The sequence below is a fragment of the Hemiscyllium ocellatum genome, chromosome 11, assembly GCF_020745735.1.
Source record: "Hemiscyllium ocellatum isolate sHemOce1 chromosome 11, sHemOce1.pat.X.cur, whole genome shotgun sequence".
NCBI classification, from domain to species: domain Eukaryota; kingdom Metazoa; phylum Chordata; class Chondrichthyes; order Orectolobiformes; family Hemiscylliidae; genus Hemiscyllium; species Hemiscyllium ocellatum.
In genome coordinates this window covers 78,024,597-78,050,523 of record NC_083411.1, presented here as the reverse complement: position 1 = coordinate 78,050,523, position 25,927 = coordinate 78,024,597, and the positions used below count along the sequence as shown (strand labels likewise).

Genomic DNA, 25,927 nt, shown 5'->3' with positions numbered 1-25,927 from the left:
GTCTATAATAACTAAATTTAACTTAACTTTGCAAATTGTTGACATATAGTTTATGACTCTTGGCTGGAACATTTAATTGTGATGCAATGGAAGCTTTCAGTCAAGTTGAGCCCTTCCTGGTGTGGTGTGAATAATGATGAGAGAGTAGGAGACTACTGTACAGTGAGCATGGAAAAACCAGAATCCCAACATTAAAAACAAAATTTCTGATTTTCCCTGTGAGCTTTACATGGCACTTCAGAATCTCACCATTGAGCAACAACTACCTCATTTTCATGCATTTGCATCTCATTAAAGCTTCAGCTCACCTTATTTTTATGCAAATTTCAATTCTACTCTCCCTAACTGAGAAGCAAGTTGGCGCAAATTCTTGGCATGTGAATCAGGGCAGGTATCTGATGGCTGTGGTGTGCTGCCTAATTTTCCAAATCATTGTGCAATTGTTTCTTCATAACAAAATTCTTACATGTTCAGTTGCTACTGTTTTGCTGTGTCCTTCATCCTTGCTGATTAATATTGGCAAACCATGAGCCTCACCATGTCATTAATCACCTGTTCTCAAATTACCTCAGCCACCATTTCAGCCTGTCAACTCTTTGGAGCTCAGAGACTCATGACTTATGTTATATAGTCATTGTTGCTTAGCATGTGTATTTACATAGGATGACTTTTATCACTGTTTGTGCTCATTCACTTTGAACTTACTTGGAGCCTCTTTTTACATCTCATTGTGTTTACAACACACTCAATGACTTCAACACAGGTTGACATTATTGCTTTATAAAGCACAGGATCTTCAGTGCCTAGTTATGGGCTGCCTGCCCCATGTCTTGTATTGCTTGTTAGTGCAGAGAGAAAGGTGGGCATCATTGTGCAATAATAGGGCCCACCATGTTGCTGTGTGACACCGTTGTTCATCAACATCACACCAATTGCATATGCTAGCAGTTTACACTGCAAACACACTGTGTGTGCAGAAAGATGATGATCTTGTGTGCACGTCAAAGGAGATAAATCTTTCATAAGGTAGAAGGGGATGCAGTCAGTCAGGGTGCTTATTTGATTTCAGTCTGGAGTTTGGGGATGGTCTGCCACTCATGCCACTCCCAGAATCCATGTCCTCACTCTGGTGACTGGACCATGATCAATTCTCAGGTCAAGTACAAGCAGTCTAGGGATTACAAGAAGGTCAGTCGGGAGCTTTTGAAACATTAATCCAGGGCCAGGCTCAATTTCTTCTGCACTTGGAGAAAGGGAGAGGTTGAATTGATTGAAGTGCTGTTAGTGGTAATGCATAAGCAGGAGATTTGTGGAGCCAAGAGGTTTATTGACCTTTTTTACCCTGTGAGCATTCTGCTTCACATAGATCACTGCAGTGAATTGGCTTGAAATATGTGTCCAGCAAGCTTGGTCTGGTGATGAGGCGTCCTATGGAAATCATCTGGACCAAGGATTATCCTCTCCACAACCTCATCCACTAAGAACTCAAAATTTCTATCCGTGATGGAAAGACTAAGCTTTTCTTTGCTCTTGGCCATGTGCAGGGTCCAGAGATTTGAGCACCACAATTTGGCGGCCTGGTGGCTCAATGGTTAGCAGTACTGCCCCTCAGTACCAGGGACCTGGGTTCGGCTGGCTGTCTGTGTGGAGTTTGCACATTCTCCCCGGGTCTGCGTGGATTTACTCAGGGTGCTCCAGTTTCCTCCCACAGTCCAAGTGCAGGTTAGGTAGATTGGCCTTAGGAAAGGGGGCTTTACAGGAATGGGGCAGGGGGTTCAGTCTAACTGAGATGCCGAGACTTCAGTATGGACTCTAGGCCGAATGGCCTGCGTCCTCACTGTAGGGTCTCTATGAGATCTATGTTTCTGGCTTGCAGCATCTGAAGTGGTCTCCTGTTGGGTTTGAAAAATGGAGGCTGCAACATGAGTGCTGAAAGGTGTTGGCATTGTTGGGTGCTTCCACCTCTTGTCAATACTACTATTATTGTTTTGGACTGTGATCTGCAAAATGCAAAAGGTTACTAATTTGAACCAATCAAAGTGTGGAAGAAGTTGTTTTCAGTTTTAGAAACAAGTTACTAGAACACACTGTGAGCCGTACTTATATTGTTGCTATATTGAAACAATGGGACAGAATTTCTGACACACCTATGGGGGTGTGTTCAGGGCTGTTTTGCTCACAGTCCTTTGATGTGCTTTTTAAAACCAGGATCTTTGTGTTTATAGGCATGCTCAGCATGGTCACAACCAAATGATTGTTTCCCTGTCAAATAGTTACAGCCCTGTATACAGACAACAGAGCAGAAACATCTGACCTATAAAGCAGAAAGCATATAAATCTCTCTCTCTCTCCCTCTCCCACCTACATGGAGAAATAGCAGAAAATCTCCCATACTTGTTTTCTCACACTATTTCCCAGCAAACTGCTCTTTCTGCAAATTGCATGTTGAAAGAGAAAAAGGAATAGCGACACGAAAAAGGGTAAATTCTCAACCAGTGAATGGAAACAACCTCTTCTCATTTGCAAACAATGAAAGGAACAACTATCAACTTCTGTGGTTCTGTAGTCATGCTGTTCAACTGTTCAGATATCCAAAAATGCTCAGTCAAATGTGCAGATTTGAGTGTTGCATTCTTATTGTCCTGTTCAACTGCAGACTTTGCAAAACTGATACCTCACTGAGGGATTTGACATTCTCATGTATTAATGATGTGGTTCTTAACTCTCTAGAGAGTACCAAAGCACACCAAACAAAGTTAGTTAGGTCTTAGCTCAGTCAAGTGTAAATGAAATGGCAATAGCATGATATACCTTAATGTTATAAGGAACACTTCTGAAAGGACAGAACACGATTGCTTGTTGGAGACTTCAGAAAATAAAGGCTTTTTCTTTTGTCTCTTCTTTCTCTCTGTCTCTATCTCTCTTTCTAACCTTAACATTCATTCCCACTGTTTTATATTGCATTATTTTGCATTCTGTTGAATATTCTAAATTGCACTTGGCTTACACTTTGCACGGCTCAGTAACGATTCTTCAATCTGAATAAAGCGACACACTTTTCCTTACTGTTCGTTGTAAATCTGAAGATTCCCCTCGAATGCTGTTTTGAAATAAATTTTCTAATTGCCTAAGGTCGCCATTTAAAAGTTAACTGTGAAATGTCATGAATGCCATTTCTTGCCAGTGATTGGAAAGTCTGGGCAATACATTCAATGAAGAACGTAGCTTTAATGGGAAAAGGAAGTCATAATATCTGAAGTACCATGTTGTTTTTGTGGAAAATTCTGACTACAGAATTAACCTGCCACAAATAATCAGCTAAATTAGCTACATTTTTTGAGTGAAATGTTGTCGTTTGATAAAATTATTAGGTTTCGTTTGTCATTTGAGGAAATAATTCGACATGTCAATCTTCCGGCTGTCTGGTTACTTGTTATTGTATCTACATACTGGATTCCCGAGTTACTGTCTGTCTTTTGAATGATCAGAAAAGATTTTACTTTCACCATTATACTATTGGCTTTAGTTCCCCAGTGAACCCTATGGAACTGGCTGTGCTGAACACCAATGAAATTTGAGTATGGGACCTCTGTTACCATAGGTGCCATCAATTTTCTGTACCCAGGGCAAACTAAAAATAGAGTATAATAAAAATCTGAGGTCTGCATTATGGCTTCACTTGTTTTTGTAAAACAATGCACATTTGAGCAATAAAAATACTTTTTTTTAAGCAACCAACAACACTATATAATACTTAAACCAATATGAAGCAAATAGGAAGAACAGGAATGAGTCCCTTTGAGGTTTGTTTGAAAGCATTTTGAGGCCCGCATAATGTCCTTCATTTATGCAATTCAGCCAGACTAACTCCTCCAATATTCTTTTGGATACGAGATTCATATATGTAACACTTGGAGTCTTAGAGCCATAGAGATGTACAGAATGGAAACAGACCCTTCGGTCCAACCCATCCATGCCGACCAGATATCCCAACCAATCTAGTCCCACCTGCCAGCACCTGGCCCATATCCCTCCAAACCCTTCCTATTCATATACCCATCCAAATGCCTCTTAAATGTTGCAATTGTACCAGCCCCCACCACATCCTCTGGCAGCTCATTCCATATGTGTACCACCTTCTGCGTGAAAAAGTTGCCCCTTAGGTCTCTTTTATATCTTTCCCCTCTCACCCTAAACCTATGCCCTCTCGTTCTGGACTCCCAGATCCCAGGGAAAAGATTTATTGTCTATTTATCCTATCCATGCTCCTCATAATTTTGTAAATCTCTATAAGGTCACCTCTCAGCCTCCAACGCTCCAGGGAAAACAGTCCCAGCCTGTTCAGCCTCTCCCTGTAGCTCAGATCCTCCAACCCTGGCAACATCCTTGTAAATCTTTTCTGAACCCTTTCAAGTTTCGCAACATCTTTCCGAGAGGAAGGAGACCAGAATTGCACGCAATATTCCAACAGTGGCCTAGCCAATGTCCTGTATAGCTGCAACATGACCTCCCAAATCCTATACTCAACACACTGACCAATAACGGAAAGCATATGAAATGCCTTCTTCACTATCCTATCTACCTGGAGCTCCACTTTCAAGGAGCTATGAACCTGCACTCCAAGGTCTCTTTGTTCAGCAACGCTCCCTAGGACTTTACCATTAAGTGTATAAGTCCTGCTAAGATTTGCTTTCCCAAAATGCAGCACCTCACATTTATCTGAATTAAACTCCATCTGCGACTTCTCAGCCCATTGGCCCATCTGGTCCAGATCCTGTTATAATCTGAGGTAACCCTCTTCACTGTCCACTACACCTCCAATTTTGGTGTCATCTGCAAACTTACTAACTATACCTGTTATGCTCGCATCCAAATCAATAATGTAAATGACAAAAAGTAGAGGGCCCAGCACCGATCCTTGTGGCACTTCATTGGTCACAGGCCTGCAGTCTGAAAAACAACCCTCCACCACGACTCGCTGTCTTCGACCTTTGAGCCAGTTCTGTATCCAAATGGCTAGCTCTCCCTGTATTCCATGAGACCTAACCTTGCTAATCAGTCTCCCATGGGGAACCTTGTCAAATGCCTTACTGAAGTCCATATAGATCACATCTACTGCTCTGCTCTCATCAATCTTCTTTGTTACTTCTTTAAAAAACTCAATCAAGTTTGTGAGATATGATTTCCCACGCATCAGTCCATGCCTTTCTAAATGCATGTACATCCTGTCCCTCAGGATTCCCTCCAAAAACTTGCCCACCACCGAGGTCAGGCTCACCAGTCTATAGTTCCCTGGCTTGTCTTTACCGCCCTTCTTAAACAGTGGCACCACGTTTGCCAATCTCTAGTTTTCTGACACCTCACCTGTGACTATCGATGTTGCAAACATCTCGGCAAGAGGCCCTTAATGCAACAAAAGGTAGATTTTTGAAATCTGTGAGGGATGAATCACTGTACTCGGGAATCATAACCAGGGCTTGATTCATCATTCATTAATCCGGTAAGTATAATAGCTCTGAAAGAGAATATGTTTTGTGATGCTGAAGACTGAGGTTCACTTCAGAATTGTTCTGCAAAGGAAGAAAATGGGGGTTAAAGACATATTTTGTCTCTGGGATGTTTCTGTATTTCCATTCGAACTTACTATTGTGCTAACACTAATTCCCTTTCCCTGTCCTATACCCATTTCCCAACTCTCTTTTTTCCAATTTGCTTTTCCTTGTAGTTATGTTCAGTATCCAGAGTCACAAATACAGGATTTCAAGATTCCTGTCAGATTTGGAGCAAAGTCCGATTTTTTCTTCTCTTAACGTTCGAGTTCTGAGGCCAATTGTATTGTCCTAATGATTATCTTCTCTTCAACTAGATAACTCAGCACAAACCAAGCATCACATTTGCACCTTTATGACTCATCTAATCATAGATTAAATCTGTTCAATCATTGTTTACAGATCTTTAACTTTCTAATAGCTTGCAGGCATTGTTGAAAAATATAACGATAGACACGTGGATGGAATGTGGCACTGTTTCACATTCTGTACAATAAAGAAACGCCGCCTCATTTAGTCATATTTGCTCTCCTGATTTAAGGTAATGGAACTGGTTAAGATTCGAGGTGGAGTGGGAAAACTACATTTGTCCTTGTGTCCCTGGTGTTGTTATGTTGTCTAGGAGCCTGTCTTATACTATTCTTCACTATGAGGTTTTCAAATCTATTCCATAACTTATTTTCTTATCACTTTTGTCATATTTAAATGGAGGTAGAACATCTCAAGATGTCCCACATCATGGTATTCATGTAAAATCATACTTTTGCAATTATATGTGCCCATCTTCCATCATATCTATGTTGATTGGAGTAAGTAGAAGATCAAGAAGCATCGCTTCAAGTTGTACAGCTTTCTTCCAAGAAATTTTATCAAAATTTTGAATTTTAATAAGTATATGTATGAAAGTTTTTCATTTTTGCTACGGTATTGACTTCCGTGCACATTTATTTGGGGCACCATCTACTTTAAAAGATTACTTTCATACTCTCTCTCCAATAGTTTTGTATCATATAGAATCATGTCACCTTGAACCTTACGAGGGCATGAGTGCATGGAATATGCTGGAAAAGAACTCATTCTGGGCTTCAGCCCCATCCCTTCCACAGCACAGTTTGACCTGACATGGATGACACTATTTGTTAAATTTCTGAGGGAACATCCTGTGTAAATAATTTGACATCCTTAACAAGTCATTTTGCACAATTGAACTCTGAAAGTTGCCCTGCACCAGTATATTCCAGGTCAGTCAATTTATTCATATAAATATAAGTATATATTTTGGGTTTCGCTAAGTATATTAAAGATTTTTCTTTAAGAAAATGAATGTTATTACTTTTACAGAGAGCAGCAGAAGAGTTATGTTTTGGTAGTGTCAGCAACATGGGTTGAAGGTTAAGTGGGGGAGCTTTTTGAAAGAAACTTCATCTGGGAAGCTGGAGGAGAGATGGAGTTAAACCACTGATATTGACAACAGGATTGTTTAAATAAGTTTGGAAACAGAAGTCAAAGTGATACTTTATGCAATTTATCCAGTGATACTAGGAATTGCCTTGCCTCTACCCCACAACAAATATTTTCATACTTTCCCTATTTTGTGACTGCTGTTAATATTGTAATAATGAGGTCTTGCCGAACTATGGTGTTCTACTTTTGGATCATTTTTTTTAATGTTTTATTTGCCAAATCTTATGTTTATCCTTGTCTATTTCAACACTTTTCTCTGTACTTGATTTGCATGTTGAATTTATGCTGCATCATTATACGTGGAAAGATGTCCAACTTGCATTGTACTGAAAATTGGTTTGGTGGTTTGAATCCTTGTATTATTTGAAGTTGAGCTTTTAATTTATTTCATACCTGACTCTTGGTCTTTGGCATTTTTTGAAATTTTGAAGTATGTAAAATATAATTTATTGATATACATGAGTGACATAATCTCCATTTTACAAATGTCATTTGGGTTATTGTTGCTAAATTAGTTGGTTGTTCTTTACAGTGCAGTTGTGTATTATGTTTATCAGTCAGTTTGGGCATTTATAGTTCATATTTGCTTGAAAGAAGGTTTCAGTAAAGTAACATTGGTATATTTTGCCAGGGCACTTTCCTCTTCAAATAATGGCAATAGGCTTTGGCTTAGATTATTTTTTTAATCCTGGCTATTTCAGGAAAGTAGTTTACTCACGTATGTACTGTTTACTTCTATCTCCTGGGGACAGCCAATTTCTGACATTTTTTTGGACTGACATCATCAAAAATACACGACTAGCTTATCATCTTGTTCACTGTCAGTATCTCCTGTGTCACCTGGTGCTCTTTAATCAGTCTCACCTGAGGCATCCTCACCTAATTATTAGTTTAAGTAGTTTCCAATACCTGCCTCTAGTTCCTGTCATTTCTTACTGTCATGTCCATTTTTCTATTTTGAAAGAGTTTTTAAAAAGTTTTTTAAAAAGTAATGCTTGTTGATTGTGCTACCTCTTAAGAACACTTCAAAATTGTCCTTCGAACTACATTTAAAATCCGTATGCTATTTTGTATTTGGATAAATCCTTTCAATTTCTTGAACAACTGTTTAATTCCGTTTTATAACTGACACGAATGGCTTTACCACTTTTGACTTGTAACTTTTCAATTGGTGAAACCTCTGCAAAAAAATAGATCATTCAATGTCTTTTGCAACAAGTAGGAAACAGGATTTTCCATGGTCATGCAAGATTTTAGTTGGTTTACCAATTTTCAAAATGTGTTTAGAAAAAATGAACATTTAGTAACTGGTAAAACTCATTCAATGCACAAATAAATTGGTCCAATATCGCAACTTGAGTTTTAATTATAACGCATTGACTTTTTGTCATTTGAGGTACAAATTCGCCTCTTCATATGATTTTTGAGGAAACATGGTCGTGGACTTTAGTTATATGGGATTAATTATTTCCCATATCAGTGAAATAAAGCTTGTAGAGTTTCTTGCTATCTTAAGCATACACCCCTTATGGCAATTAAGTTTCAGTCAGTAACATACAATATTAATTGATGTCAGTTAGAAGTGTAGCAGTGGAGAACAATGATAGAATTGGCACTACCTCCTGTTCTTGGTAACTATTCATTGACTGTACAAGAAAGCTTGGACATGAAGAGCATATTGGTTCATTCTTTTTTTATGTTTTATTCACAATCTAACTGCCTATAACAATTCAAACTCCGGGTGAAGAATAGCATTTTTGGTGAGTTTACGAGAGAAAGAAAATACATTTTCTGGCATTATCAACACTGAAGCTAGCCAGACTTGAGGCAAACTAGTCTGGCTAAATGAGAAGAATTGAGCGAGAGGGAGATTTAAGGTTTTCCAGCAGTACTGGTGTAACTTACTGCTCAAAAGATAAATTGTCTTTCAAAACAGTACTTGGTTCTGCATGTGCTTCATAATTCACAACTTGTTCCAAGTAAATTTTGACAGTGCTGATCTTGTTTACTTGCTGTTTCATCTTGGAATTGATTTTTATGGGGAAAAAGATCAAGCCTGTCAGTGACGCTGCCAACTTAGGTGAACTATATTAATTTTTTTTTGAAACGCAAGTCTGACTGTCCCTCAGACTATTAGTTTCATGTGAAAACTTCTGTCTCAACACAACAAAATTATTCTTTTTGTTGCAATTGAATTGTTTTGTTATGCTGAGGATTATTAAACGTATGAGAGTATTAAATGTACCATGGAACGGCCAAAAAGATTTGTTTAATAATGTGTTGCTCATTAAAATTAACATACTAGATTTTTTTTTTCAAGTCACAACTTTAAAATTAGCTCTGGGAAACAAATCTGCTTGCTCATGTGTTTTGTCTGCTAATTGCAGGGAATAGAACCCAACTAGCTAAAACACTTACATATCAATTTTACATTTTATTTTAAGACATATTTGCTGATTATAAGATGTGTTTTATTTAACATTAAATATGTTTTTTTAGATTAGATTACTTACAGAGTGGAAACAGGCCCTTCGGCCCCACAAGTCCACACCGACCCGCCGAAGCGCAACCCACCCATACCCCTACATTTACCCCTTACCTAACACTACGGGCAATTTAGCATGGCCAATTCACCTGACCCACACATCTTTGGACTGTGGGAGGAAACCGGAGCACCCGGAGGAAACCCACGCAGACACAGGGAGAACGTGCAAACTCCACACAGTCAGTCGCCTGAGTCGGGAATTGAACCCGGGTATCAGGCGCTGTGAGACAGCAGTGCTAACCACTGTGCCACCGTGCCGCCCTACTGTGCCACCGTGCCGCCCTATAGCACTTGAAACTGAAACACTTTCTAATATAATACTTCATATTATCCAATTTGACTGCTGTGTGATCATTTCAGCACTGATTTAATTTCAACTTGAAGTATATTATTTTTCTTCACATATTTTTAATACATGCAAGATGTGTATTGACATGTGCAGGAACCAATTATCACAATTTTTGATTTGGCTGTTTTCATTGTATCTTGAAAAAAGACGGGATTAAATCGGTCATGGAGTTTTGTTAAAGTATTCTCAGACACTTGTGTCAGGGACGCCACTGTGTCATTAATAGTAATGTACACAAGTTTGCCTGGCTTTGTTTTCTACTTTTAGTTTTATTTCATAAACAAAGTGTTTTTTTCCAACACATTAACTTTTAAACTTGTTGATTTATGCAAATATTTTTCAAATGCTGTGCCGAGTTCAAATATAAATTTGTAAAAATCTGCAAATGCACAACGGGTCATTTGACATGAAAATGGAAAAGAGAAAGCTAGTATTTGAGCTAATCTACCCAGTCATCTGATAATGAACAGGCTGCTTTTGGAAACCAATCAAGATCAAAGAGGGATGTGATGGAGAGCCATGCGTAGATATTAAGTTCAGATATGTGAGCAGTTTTTTCATAGAGGTGTTGAATTTAAATTGTTGGTGTCCAAAATGATTCATAAATTTAAGGATGAGATGCAAACTGCACAAAACGCCTGTCTGTAACAGAGTTCTTTTTCCTTTCTCACCTCTTTGCCCATAATTAAGAGTGCCCTTGTGCTTGCCACATTTCTATTCTCTATTATATCTGTCTGTTACTGGAACATGGAAAATAGAGTATGTTGAAGACGCTGAGCAGGTCTGGCAGCATCGATTGAGAGAAAAATGTTCTTGATGTTACCAAGTTCTGAAGAAAGGCCGTAGCAGACTTGAAACATTAAATCTATTTTTCTTTCCATAAATCCTGCCAGACCTGCTGATTTTCTCCAACATTCTCTGTTTGTTTCACATTTCCAGCATTCACAGTATTTTGCTTTTATTGTAAGGAACATAAAGTTATCATAAGTGAGATACTGCCAGATAGTCATAAAGATGTATAACATGGGAACAGACCCCTCGGTCCAACTCGTCCAGGCTGACCAGATATCCCAACCTATTCTAGACCCATTTGCTAGCACCTGGCCCATATCCCTCTTAAACCCTTCCTATTCATATACCTATCCAGATGTCTTTTAAATGCTGCAATTGTATCACTTCCTCTGGTAGCTCATTCCATTCATGCACAACCCTCTAAGTGAAAAAGTTGCCCCTTATGTCCCTTTTAACTTTTTCTCGCACCCTAAACCTATGGCCTCTATTTCTGGACTTCCCCAACTCGGGGAAAAGACCTTGTCTATTTATCCTATTCCATACCCCTCATGATTTTATAAACCTTTACAGAGAAACGTTGATTATCCGAACGAGATGGGGGGGCACTATTTTGTTCGATCATTGATTATTTGGTTAATTGTTTCAGTGCCTCTGCTCTGGGGCTTGGAGTTTTCTGAAGTTTCCTTTTTCCCCGCTCTGCCTGCTTTGCTCCCTCTCTCTATCTCAGGGTTTATTTCTGAGCAGGGACATACTTGTGTGTAAGGGATCTGCAGTAGGACTGTTTTTGGCAGCATTTCAGTAAGCCTCGTTCGTTTTTAATCATTATAAACAAAAGTCATGATCAATGTTGGAAACACCTCTTTGATGTAATGTTTCTATCGGGCCCTTGAGATCTTCTTCGGCTCATGCGAAATTCGGATAATTGGTATTCGGTTAATCGAGGTTCCTCTGTGTAAGGTCAGCCTCCGGTCTCCAGGGAAAACAACCCCAGCTGATTCAGCCTCTCCTTTCAGTTCAAATTCTCCCACCCTGGCAACATCCTTGTAAATCTTTTCTGAACCCTTTCAAGTTTCACAACATTCTTCCAATAGGAAGAAGACCAGAATTGCACTCAATATCCAAAAGTGGCCAAACCAATGCCCTATACAGCAGCAACATGACCTCCCAGCACTATATTCAATACTTTGACCAACAAAGGAAAGCATAACAAATGCATCCTTCACTATCCTATCTACCTGCGACTCTACTTTCAAGGAGCACGAACCTGCACTCCCCAAGGACCTTCCCATTATGTCTGTAAGTCCTGCTCTGATTTGCCTTTCAAAAGTGCGGCACCTCACATTTATCTAAATTAAACTTCATCTGCCACTCCTCAGTCCATTTTCCCATTTGATTTAGATCCTGTTGTACTCTGAGTTCGCATTCTTCACTATCTACAACGCCTCCAATTTTGGTGTCATCTGCAAACTTTTTGTAAATATACCTCCTATCTTCATAGAGTCATAGAGATGTACATCACGGAAACAGACCCTTTGGTCCAACCCGTCCATGCTGACCAGATATCCAAACCCAATCTAGTCCCACCTGCCAGCACCAGGCTCATATTCCTCCCAACCCTTCCTATTCCTATACCCAGAGCTGAAAATGTGTTGCTGGAAAAGCGCAGCAGGTCAAGCAGCATCCAGGGAACAGGAAAGTCGACGTTTTGGGCATAAGCCCTTCATCAGGAATGAGGAAAGTGTGTCCGGCAGGCTAAGATAAAAGGTAGGGAGGAGGGACTTGGGAAGGGGCGATGGAGATGTGATAGGTGGAAGGAGGTCAAGGTGAGGGTGATAGGCCGGAGTGGGGTGGGGGCGGAGAGGTCAGGAAGAAGATTGCAGGTTAGGAAGGTGGTGCTGAGTTCGAGGGATTCGACTGAGACAAGGTGGGGGAGGGGAAATGAGGAAACTGGAGAAATCTGAGTTCATCCCTTGTGGTTGGAGGGTTCCCAGGCGGAAGATGAGGTGCTCTTCCTCCAAGCGGGGTGTTGTTATGGTCTGGCGATGGAGGAGTCCAAGGACCTGCATGTCCTTGGTGGAGTGGGAGGGGGAGTTGAAGTGTTGGGCCATGGGGTGGTTGGGTTGGTTGGTCCGGGTATTCCAGAGGTGTTCTCTGAAACGTTCCGCAATTAGGCGGCCTGTCTCCCCAATATAGAGGAGGCCACATCGGGTGCAGCGGATGCAATAGATGACGTGTGGAGGTGCAGGTGAATTTGTGGCGGATATGGGAGGATCCCTTGGGGCCTTGGAGGGAAGTAAGGGAGGAGGTGTGGGCGCAAGTTTTGCATTTCTTGCAGTTGCAGGGGAAGGTGCCAGGAGTGGAGGTTGGGTTGGTGGGGGGGTGTGGAACTGACGAGGGAGTCACGGAGGGAGTTGTCTTTTCGAAATGCTGATAGGGGAGGGGAGGGAAATATATCCCTGGTGGTGGGGTCCGTTTGGAGGTGGCGGAAATGACGGCGGATGATACGCTGTATATGGAGGTTGGTGGGATGGTAGGTGAGAACCAGTGGGGTTCTGTCCTGGTGGCGGTTGGAAGGGCGGGGCTCAAGGGCGGAGGAGCGGGAAGTGGAGGAGATGCGGTGTAGGGCATCGTCGATCACGTCTGGGGGTAATCTGCGGTCCTTGAAGAAGAAGGCCATCTGGGCTGTACGGTATTGGAACTGGTCCTCCTGGGAGCAGATGCGGCGGAGACGAAGGAATTGGGAGTATGGGATGGCGTTTTTACAGGGGGCAGGGTGGGAGGAGGTGTAGTCTAGGTAGCTGTGGGAGTCAGTTGGTTTATAGTAGATGTCCGTGTTGATTCAGTCGCCCCGAGATAGAAATGGAAAGGTCTAGGAAGGGGAGGGAGGAGTCTGAGACGGTCCAGGTGAATTTGAGGTCAGGGTGGAAGGTGTTGGTAAAGTGGATGAACTGTTCAACCTCTTCGTGGGAGCACGAGGCAGCGCCGATACAGTCATCGATGTAGCGAAGGAAAAGGTGGGGGGGTGGTGCCATTGTAGTTGTGGAAGATGGACTGTTCCACATATCCTACGAAGAGGCAGGCATAGCTGGGGCCCATGCGGGTGCCCATGGCAACTCCTTTGGTTTGGAGGAAGTGGGAGGATTGGAAAGAGAAGTTGTTCAGGATGAGGACCAGTTCAGTCAGCGGTGTAAAGGTCTGTGCGCCAAACTACTACCGCGCCTCCCTTGTCTGCCGGTTTGATGGTGAGGTTGGGGTTGGAGCGGAGGGAGTGGAGGGCTGCATGTTCCGAGGGTGAGAGGTTGGAGTGGGTAAGAGGGGTGGACAGGTTGAGGCGGTTAATGTCGCGGCGGCAGTTGGCTATAAAGAGATCGAGGGCGGGTAAGAGGCCATTCTCTTCATATACCCATCCAAATGCCTCTTCAATGTTGCAATTGTACAGCCTCCACCACTTCCTCTGGCAGCTCATTCCATACATGTACCACCCTACGTGTGAAAAAGTTGCCCCTTAAGTGTCTTTTATATCTTTCCCCTCTCACCCTAAATCTGTGCCCTCTAGTTCTGCACTCCCTGACCCCAGGAAAAATACTTTGTCTATTTATCCTATCCATGACCCTCATAATTTTGTTAACAACTCTATAAGGTTACCTGCCCCAGGGAAAACAGCCCCCCGCCTATTCAGCCTCTCCCTATAGCACAAATCCTCCAACCCAGGCAACATCCTTGTAAATTTTTTCTGAACCCTTTAATGTTGCACAGCATCTTTCCAACAGGAAGGAGACTAGAATCGCACGCAATATTCAATAGTGGCCTAACCATCATGACCTCCCAACTCCTGTAGTCAATACTCTGACCAGTAAAGGAAAACATACCAAATTCCTTCTTCACTATCCTATCTACCTGCGACTCCACTTTCAAGGAGCCATGAACCTGCTTTTCAAGGTCTGTTTGTTCAGTAACACTCCCTAGGACCTTACCATTAAGTGTAAAAGTCCTGCTAAGATTTGCTTTTGCAAAATGCAGCACCTCGCATTTATCTTAATTAAACTCCATCTTCAACTTCTCAGCCCTTTGGTCCATCTGGTCGAGATCCTGTTGTAATCTGAGGTAACCTCCTTCGATGTCCACTACACCTCCGATTTTGATGTCATCTGCAAACTTACTAAATGTAGCTCTTATGCTTGCATCCAAATAGAAGACAAAAAGGACCTAGCACTGATCCTTGTGACACTCCACTGGTCACAGGCCTCCAGTCTGAAAAACAATCCTCCACCACCGCCCTATGTCTTCTACCTTTGAGCCAGTTCTGTATCCAAATGGCTAGTTCTCCCTGTATTCCATGAGATCTAATCTTGCTAATCAGTCTCCCATGGGGAACCTTGTCAAATGCCTTACTGAAGTCCATATAGATCACATCTACTGCTCTGCCTTCATCAATCATCTTTGTTACTTCATCAAAATACTCAATCAAGTTTGTGAGACATGATTTCCCACACACAAAGCCATATTGACTATCCCTAATCAGTCCTTGCCTTTCCAAACACGTACATCCTGTCCCTTAGGATTCCCTCCAACTTGCACCACCGACGTATGGCTCACTGCTCTATAGTTCCCTGGCTTGTCCTTACCACCCTTCTTAAACAATGGCATCACGTTAGCCAACCTCCAGTTTTCCAATACCTCACCTGTGACTATCGATGATACAAATATCTCGGCAAGACGCCGAGCAAACACTTCTCTAGCTTCCCACAGAGTTCTAGGGTACACCTGATCAGGTCCAGGGGATTTATCCACTTTTATGCATTTCAAGGTATCCAGCACTTCCTCCTCTGTAATATGAACATTTTGCAGGACATCACCATCTATTTCCCTACAATCTGTACCTTCCATATCCTTTTCCACAGTAAATGCTGCTCCAAAATACTCGTTTAGTGTCTTCCCCCATTTTGTGTGGCTCCACACAAAGGCCACTTTACTGATCTTTGAGGCGACCTATTCTCTCCCTAGTTACCCTTTTGTCCTTAATATATTTGTAAATACCCTTTGGATTCTCCTTAATTCTATTTGTCAAAACTATCTCATGTCCCCTTTTTGCTCTCCTGATTTCCCTCTTAAGTATGCTCCTACTGCCTTGAAACTCTTCTAAGGATTCACTCGATCTATTCTGCCTTTTCTTGACATATGCTTCCATCTTCTTCTTAACAAAGCCCTCAATATCTTTAGTCATCCATCATTCCCTATACCTACCAGCCTTTCCTTTCACCCTAACAGGAATACAGAGGAACCTTGATTTTCTGAATACCAATTATCCGCTAATTGGATTATCCGAAGGAGATCTCAAAGTCCTGATTTGAAACATTACATCAAAGATGTGTTTCCAGCAGTGATCACATCTTTTGTTAACGTTGATTAAACAGGCACCGTCTCCAAATGACTGACCTCCCGCTCTCTCTCTTCCCACACTTTCCCTGGAGTTTCACAGAGGGGTGTATCCTTAAACCCCCCACTTTCCCAGATAATCTCTCTTATATTGTCCTGTACAGGGGCAAACGTGGAACCTGTCTAAAAGATGTGTGTTTGTGTGTATCACACACTGTTTGGAGATTTTCCCCTCAAAGGCAGCTGCAGCAGTCTTGTTGTCTAGTCCAGATGACCCAGAGAAAGAGTGAGGGTGGACTGGGAGTGGGGCAGTGTTGGGTGGGGCGGGGTGTGGTGTTGGGCAGGTCAGAGGTTGGTGTTGGGTGGGTTTGGGCGCGGGGTGAGTTGGGGTCAGGAGGAGGTGTTAGATGTATGTGGAGATGGGGCTGATGTTGGGCAGAGTTGGGGTCAGGGGAGGTGTTGAATGGGTTTGGGGGCGGGGGACAGTGTTGGATGTGTTTGGGGTGGGGCGGTGTTGTACGGTGTGGGCGGGGTGGTGTTGGGCATGGTGCAGGATGGGGCAGTTTTGAGCAGGGTAGGGTGCAATGGGCAGTATTGGGGTCGGTAGCAGTAAGGGATGGTTTTGGTGGTGGAGGGAGGTGTTGGATAGTTGAGAGGGTGGGGGCAGTGTGGGACGGGGGGCGGTGTTGGGGTTGAGGTCTGTGTTGGGCGGCAGGCGGGCGGTGTTGGGTTCGGGGGCGGTGTTGAAAGGTTTTCGGGGCAGGCGGAGATGTTGGATGCTTTTAAGGGTGGGGTCGGTGTGGGGCAGGTCAGGGGAAGTGTTGGAGGGGGTTGATGTTGGGATGGGTGTGGCGTTGGGCAGGGTTGGAGGTGGGGTTGGGCGGGGGCGTTTTTGTTGGAGTTGGACGGCGGTGTTGGTTGGGGGCGGGGGAACAGTGTTGGTGTCAGGGACGGTGTTGGACCGGGATGGGGGCAGTATTTGGGGCGGGGCCTCACGCTGTGTGCTGCTGCAGTCTTCTGAACATGAAACTGACTTTAAAAACTCCAAGCTCAGAGAAAGGCATTTAATCGATTTACCAAATAGTCAGTTATTCGAACACAATAGTGCCCGCCCATCTCATTTGGATAATCGAGGTTCCCCTATATACCTTCTCTGGATTCTCGTTATCTCATTTCTGAAGGCTTCCCATTTTCCACCAGTCCCTTTACCTGTGAACTTCTGCCCCCAATCAACTTTTGAAAGTTCTTGCCCAATACCATCAAACTTGGCCTTTCTCCAATTTGGAATTTCAACTTTTAGATCTGGTCGATCCTTCTCCGTCACTATTTTAAATCTAATAGAATTATGGTCGCTGGCCCCAAAATGCTCCCCCACTGACACCTCAAACACCTGCCCTGTCTTATGTCCCAAGAGTAGATCAAGTTTTGCACCTTCTCTAGTAGGTACATGCACATACTGAATCAGAAAATATTTTTGCACACACTTTAACAAATTCCTCTCCATCCAAATTCTTCACACTGTGGCAATCCCAATCTATGTTTAGAAAGTTAAAATCCCCTGCCATAACCACCCTATTCAGATCCAGATCGTTTATATATAGATGAAAAGCAGTGGACCCAGCACTGATCCTTGTGGCCCTCCACTGTTCACAGAGTCTCCAATCTGAAAACAACCTTCCACCACCACCCCCTGTCTTCTACCTTCGAGCCAGTTCTGTACCCAAATGACTAGTTCTCCCTGTATTACGTGAAGTTTAACCTTGCTAACCAGTCTGCCATGGGGAACCTTGTTAAATGCCTTACTGAAGTCCGTATAGATCAACTCCACCGCTGGGCCTTCTAAGTTTCTCCAATACTTTATTTCAGATTTCCAGTGGAAATAAATAAAAAAATTGTGAGAGCTGGTTGTCAACTTTCAAATCTTGATCTGAAATTAACTTTTCTGTTTGCAACATATTGAATCTAGTTATGATTGTTGTAGCATTGATGGTTCCATGAAAGCCAGACTGCACTGTATTTCACCATTGCCAGTTTCCCCTGTTTATCAGCAGCCGGAATTGCACTGATATTACTCTTGTGGTGCAGTATATCATTTGTCAGCTGTTGCAATAGCAACATGAAATCAAGATATTTTGTTGTAGATCCTTGCCTCTTTATATGGGTTGCATAAATAGATTTCCCCTGAGGTGAAGGTCCAAAATTTTAAACCTGCCTGATTCTCACTGAGCTGTTTTAGTAGCATTTTCTGCTTTGATTTTCAGCACTGCTTTATCTTTCAAACTTAATTTGGGTACGCTCTGTGGATATATATGTCAAACGCTGTCATTTGAACAAGATAATAGTAGCATTAATGCCATTCAGTTTCATCTGCTTGGCCAGGGCACATGTTCATATAGAATAAAAATGATTACATTGACAAGTTTAAAACAAAAATAGTTTACTGTCCTTTGCTCAGTTTTGTGCCATGATTGATTTTTAGGGCAAATTTGAATTTGTATTAATTGGCAGCCGTAAATGTGAATGTGGTGTGAAACGAAATTTTAGCAACCTGTCCCTTAGAGCTTCCACCCTTATCACAAATGTTATTTTTTTAAAAATATAGAAATCTTCATTATCGTTTATCTAGATAAATAAAACTATGACCACAAGAGTTGGCCTTTCAGTACAGTTGAGGACTCCCACAAAAAGAACCTTGCTGCCTAATCAATACCGACTTGCTGTTTAAGTGCATCATTTTAGATTCTTCTTTGCCCTTCACATGCTTGCCAGATTCACTTGTCAGCAATTTTCATTTCAGAAGTAGAAGTTTAGTCACCCATCTGACAATTTTGACAATTTCTGTGAATAAGCTGTTTGCGACTTGTCTAACCTCCTCCAGTAATAAAGTCATGAATTTATCCTTTTGTTTTACTGTTGCATCAAAAAGCATAAAAATGGTTTCACTCTTAAAAATACTTCCTCGTTTTGAAAATCTGTGGTATATCCTTCACGTTAATTTTCAATGTTCAAGTGCTAAAGAACTCCAGTTTTTGAAGATTTTTTTTCACTCTAATGCTATGTCCATACATTACAGTTTGCAGTCCCTTTTTCCATTGCAGACGTATTCCTGATAGTACAAAGATCTCTGTGGATCATCTCAGATAGTTGTATTGCTGAAAGAGATCATGGAGGTGGGAAAGCACAAAACCTTGGAGAGATAAAATCTGCAAGTGAGAATTTTAAAATCCAAATGTTCGTGCTCCGAGAGTTGATGGAAGTGAGGAAGCAAAAGAGTTATAAAAAAAACAGGCCTTGGTACAGGTTAAGACAGCAGATGTTTGGGTGGCCCTAGGTTACAGAAGATAGAACATATGAACCGAGAATGGCATAATCTCTCATTGTTCCCAGGAAGAGGGAAACCATCATAGTGACAGAACAGGGATCAAAAGAAAAGGCTTAGTCTTCCAAATATTTGATTGGAGGAAATTTCTGCTCATCCAGAGCTGGATATTGGCCACACTACCTTATAATTTACCAACAGTAGAAGAGCTGAAAATGTGTTGCTGGTTAAAGCGCAGCAGGTCAGGCAGCATCCAAGGAACAGGAAATTCGACGTTTCGGGCAAAAGCCCTTCAAAAGCTTTTGCCTGAAACGTCGAATTTCCTGTTCCTTGGATGCTGCCTGACCTGCTGCGCTTTAACCAGCAACACATTTTCAGCTCTGATCTGCAGACCTCACTTTTTACTCAACAGTAGAAGAGTTAAAGGGTAGATATGGGGGTGACTATTTGTGTACAGTCTCATGCTATATTTTAAATATGAATATGAAGTTTAAAAAGAAAGTAGTAGTAAAGGGTATGTTCTTTGGGGATTCTAAAATAGCAGAGTGGGAGCAGGAATTGGAGCAGATTTTCTCTGGATAAAATTAGGTGCAACCGAATGGATACAGTTCCATCCAGGTGAATGATGTGGAGACGAATTGGAGGAGGATATGTGGTCAATCATTTCAGATGCTACAATCAAGTTAAAAGTATTGAGAAAGGATAGTTTATCTTTGTCACAAGCACATAAGATGTCGGGTTTGATGTTGGTACAATCCATTTTGGTTCTATGGCCAGAGCAAAAGCCTGATTCTAATCAATGATTTTATGGGATGTCAGGTATCAACATGATGCCGGGTTTGAAAAGATGCATGATGCTTAGTTTCTGAAAATAAAGCTAAAATCTAGCCCTTTGTTTTCTCACCTCACGATTCTGGTATGCAATTTATTTATTGTTGCTAGTTTTGTATATGATACCTTAACAAACACCTTCTGAAAATCCTTATATTCTTAAAAAAAAGATAAATTAGGTAGTAAACTGCTTTTTACAAATCCATGCTGATTGCCTCTGGCCACCACATGCCTTTGTAACAATTCACTGATTATATCCCATATTACAAGCATTTCAAATCTGTCCATGAGAATCTCTGAAAAATTTGCTTAATTAATGATTTCTGCATATGGCATTTCATCCATATATTGATTTTTATGTACACTTCTAATTTAGGGGAGACAATTATCTTATTTCTGATTTCTAATTTTCAATCAATGAACCCTTTTTTTGTATCTTGCCTGAATAAAACACCATAATAACTTTCTGATGCAAAAAAAATCTAAATTTCCTATTACACCAGTTGGAAGATAGTAGCTTCTTTTAAATATTATGTGAAATGAAGATCATCTTTCAACTAAAGTAACACCAATTGTGAAATGTGCTAACTGTGGAGTGAATTCGAAGTGGTCATGCCAAACCACTTGTGTCATGCATGTTTCCATTATTATGGGTGACATGTTGCAATGACAATGGAAATCTATTTTATTAATGACACAGAGTTCATTCTTGCTTTTAGCATTAAGATGAGATGAAGCATTCTGCCGCAAGCTTACATTCACAGCCATTTTCAAGAGACATCTTACTCTTTTGAGTTCACATGGAATGCAGAATGCAATTGTTGAAATGGGAATTGTTCACTTTACAGTAAAGAGAAAGTAATCTGGTTTGGGGAAAAAGTGATCAGCTGTCTTTGCCATTTATGGTCCCCGAGAATAATGTCATATTTGAACATCAGCATTAAATTGTCAAAGTACAAAATCATACCCTGTATAAACAAAAAAAGGAATGGTAGTGCATACCTTTAAACTGCATCCTGAAAATTTCGCAACAAGTACAGATATTAATCAATACACTTGGAAATGAAAGATTTTCTAAGTTTGTACAGCCCCTTGAAATGTTCGCAGTATTGTATTGTTATATTTTGTACAATATGATTGGCAGTTAATTTGAATTTAAACATAGATAAAAGAAATGCTACAGCATTTGAAAGGTTCATGTATGTCGTTAACAGTGGTTCTAGCTAATGTATAGGTGTGCTTTCTTTCAGGTACATGTCATTGAATTAGCTGCAGTGATGTCTGGCTAATGTATTAAGTGATACATTTTCTGGTGCCATAGTTCACAAGCTGGTGGTGTAGCTGCAGAAATGTTGGGCTGCTTTGTCTTGATTGAGATACAGCTGAGACAAAGGAAAATGTTTTCAGCCAAAAGCCATGTTTCTAGGTCAGACACACTCCATTCAGAGTAACAAGTATAATAAACTTGTCAAATGCAATTGTAGTATTTTGAGATTTACAACCATTTCAGACTCCTGTTGAGAACAATAGTTGGTCTAGAGATTTCAGTGGAAATCCACACCTTTTATCACTTGGAAGGCTTGTGGATCATTTTGCATCCAACAATGAGAATGTGCCAAATATCTACTGTTGATGGATCTCTTGAAAATTCACTCAGACCTGGTCACTCTTAAATGCTTCGGACTGTCTACTGAAAGTGGAGACTGTGAATGCTGCATATGACACTACATTTAAAATAGAAGTGATTATTGTGAAGCATCCTTGATGAAATAGATTCCAAAAATGCTAATCCAGCAGAAAAGTTACTTTTCAAAGTTTAGTAGATCTTTTTGCTCATCTCCTGAACTCAAACAATATGATATGCTGAAAAAAAACAAAAACTGTTTGTTTATATTTGAGTTTTTTTTGGATTTATTAAATGTTTAGATTGAGCATTTGAACAAAATTTATTTCAGTATTCTTAATTGCTAGCATTAAAAAACATATAAAATGCTGCGAATATTGAGCAGGATAAATGCATCCATGAAGAAAGGTGCTGAGTTAGTACCTGTGATCTTTCCTTAGATCTGGAAGCTATTACAGATAAACTAATTTTTGGCAAATATATAGGCAGAGAAAGAGGGGAGTGAAAAAAAAAGGACAGAGCAGTTACAGAAGTAATTGAGGGAGTTGTGTGGCCTTCTGTATGAATTGCAAAAGGTTACTCTGCATGGCTAAAATATTAGGGTGGGAAAAGTGGATTCTGGGTCATGAGGCACTGGCATTAATGCTGGGTTAAGTAGGATCTGTGCCTTTGAGACTGACTATACGTAAACTGTACTGAAAATGGTACTCTTGCAAACTACACAATGAGGGAAAGGGAGTGGATTTTAAATTAAATAGTGAGAACCAGGATTTAGAAAGCTGTGGTGAATCAAAGAATGGGGAGAATGCAAAAGAGGAAAATTAATGTGAGAAGTGACAAATGGACATTAACAGGCTGGAACAGAATTAACATCTAAGAGAAAATCAGCAGATTAGACTAGAGATTTTAAAACTAATAAATGGATGAAACTTAAGGTGCTATAATTGAATACACCTAATTGATATGGGTCAAGAATGAGACCTGAATATTGGACAGGATGTGACATTTAGGAAGGGCAGGAAGCTGGGAAAGGGCAGAGGAGTGGCTATGTTAATTCAAGATTATATTAGCACAATACAGACAGATCATAAATTCAGGAAGCCAGGTTTTGGAGGCAATCTGGGAGGAATGACAAAGACAAGCGGTCACCTGTAGGAGTTGTGTACAGGCCCCCTAACAGTAACCACAAGGTAGGACAATATATCAAAGAAGAAATAATGGGAGCTTCTCAAAAGATCACAGCAATGATCATATTCCAATCTATATGTTGGTTAAGATATAACTAGGTGAAAAAAGATTGTTTAGATGAGGAACTCATTGAATGTTTGAATGTATGGCACTAACTAGAGAGCAGGCTACAGTAGGCGTGGTTTTGACCAATGAAACAGTATTAATTGCTGCCTTTGTAGTGAAGGTGCCTCTGAGAAGCAGTGACTATAATATGATTGAATATTACATCCACTTTAAAGAGAGAAGTGTGGATCCAAGGCTACCATTTTGCATTTAAGCTACAGCAATTATGAGGACATGGAAGCAGAGCGAACAAAAATAAACTGGCAGTTTAGTTAAGAGAGAGGTCGTAATGATGTACACTATAGAAACAGACCCTTCAGTCCAACTCATCCATGCCGACCAGATATCCTCAACTAATCCAGTCCCCTATGCCAGCACTTGGCCCATATCCCTTTAAACCCTTCTGATTCATATACCCATCCAGATGCCTTTAAAATGTTATAATTGTATCAACTTCCACCATTATAGCAGCTCATTCCATACACGCACCTCCCTCTGCATGAAAACATTGCCCCTTAAGTCCTTTTTCTCCATCCCCTCTCATCTTAAAGGTATGCCCTCCAGTTCTGGTCTCCCCCATACTAGGGTAACGATATTGTCTGTTTACTGTACCCATGCCCCCCATGATTTTATAAACTTCTACAAGGTCATCCCTCAGCCTCCAGTGTTCCAAGGAAAACAGCCCCAGTCTATTCAGCCTCTCCTTGTTGCTCAATCCTCCAACCCTGGCAACATCCTTGTGAATCTTTTCTGAACCCTTTCAAGTTCCACAATGTCTTTCCAATAGGAAGGAGACCAGAATTGCAAACAATATTCTAAAAGTGGTCTAACCAACGTCCTGTACAGAGACAACATGCTCTTCCAACTCCTATACTCGATGCTCTGACCAATAAAGGAAAGCATACCAAATCCTATAAACTTGCACCTCCACTTTCAAGAAACAACAGAGATAAAGTGGTCGACGTTTCAGGGGAAGTTCCTGAAAGCACAGAATTGATAGATTTCAACAAATAAGAAACATTCTAAGAGACAGACCCACCATTGTAGGTATTTTTAAAAAAAGATGCTTATCAAACTCAAAAAAACGTAATTGTGCAGAGTTATTTGCCAGGCCAGAAGATTGGACAGAATATTAAAAAAAAACTGATTCATGGGATAGCATGATTCTCGTACAAGAAGAGACTGGATTGTTGGATTGTTGGGACAATATTCACGAGAGCTTGGAAGATGAGGGGTGTCTTCTAGAAGCCTACAAAATCCTAATAGTATTAAACAGGGCAAATGCACCAAGGATGTTCTTGATGACTAAGCGTAAGCCTTTTAAGACTGAGTTGAAGAATTTGAAACAAAAAACAAAAAGATCTGGCAGCATCTGCAGAGAGCTGATGTTTTGAATCCAGTGACCCTTCATCAGAACTGAAAGCAGCTGGGAAAGGATAATCATAGAATTCTTACAGTGTTCTACAGAATTCCTGAAAGCAGGCCTTTTGGCCCAACAAGTCCACATCGCCTATTCAAAGAGCATCCCACCCAGACCCACTATCTCTGTCCCTTTCATTTCCCAGGCTAACCCTAGTCTGCATGTGCATGGACACTATGGGCAGTTTTTAGCATAGCCAATCAACCTCACCTGCACATCTTTGGACTTAATACTTCAGCATAATATTTATACTGATAACTGGTTTTGTGGTTGATTGGGGATTGGGAGAGAGCGAAGGAGGGAGTAGAATACATGGAGATATGAGACTGAGAGAGAGAAAAAAGTGCAAGACAAACAAAGGGATTGCTTTTGATAAATTGAGAGATAATGGGGAGTCAGGTGCTAATGACTCACCAGCCTACATCCAAATGATCATAAACAACGCTTTTTGTCATCTCCAGCAGAATGTTAATAGCAAATATTCCTTTCCCTCCCTTGTCAGCATTCCACAGGGATCATTCCCCACCTCCAGGACACCCTGGTCCACTCCTCCATTCCCAAAATGACCTCTCAGCCCAATAACACCTTCCCATGCAATCACAGAAGGTGGAATGTTTGTCCAATGACTATCCAAGGCCCTAGATAACTTCCATGTGAAGCAGTGATATACCTGTACTTCTGTCAAACTGGTCTACTGTCTTCGCTGCTGACAATGTGGCGAAAGTGAGGACTGCAAATGCTGGAGATTAGAGTTGAGAGTGTGGTGCTGGAAATACACAGCAGGTCAGGCAGCATCCGAGGAGCAGGGGAATCACCGTCTTGGGCAAAAGCCCTGGTCTTGTCTGTGTTGGGAAGATGAAATACAGGTTGAGTGATTGCTTTGCAGAGCACCTATGTTCTCTGTATAAAAATGATCCCAAACTTCGAGTTTCCTTCCACTTGAGCACAACACCATGCTTTCTTGAAGACTTTCAAGAAAGATCTAGATCTCGTTCTTGGGTCTTAAAGGGATCAAAGGATATGGGGAGAAAGCATGAACTAGATACTGATTTGGATGGTTAGGCATGATCGTATTGAACTGCAAAGCAGGCTTGAAGAGCTGAGTGGCCTACTTTTTTTAATGTTTAAATCAATAACAAATTACTCAAAGGTTAATTACAAAAGAAAAAAAACTACAGTACAAGAGAAAGTTAGCCAAAAATATAAAACAGGCAGGAAAGGTTTCTTAAGATACTTAAGAAGTAGAATTAATAAAGTAAACGTTATTCCTGTGAAAATGAATCTCAGGAATTGGTATTGGAGAATGACAAAATGGCAGGCGAACTGAACAGGCATTTTGTGTCCATCTTCATAAGAAAGGATACA

The 25,927-nt window shown here is 41.1% G+C and overlaps 1 protein-coding gene across 4 annotated transcripts in view; it reads left to right on the top strand.

Moving 5' to 3' along the window:
- diaph2 (diaphanous-related formin 2) overlaps positions 1 to 25,927 on the top strand; it is a 739,556-nt gene that overhangs the window by 338,556 nt on the left and 375,073 nt on the right. The window lies entirely within an intron of this gene.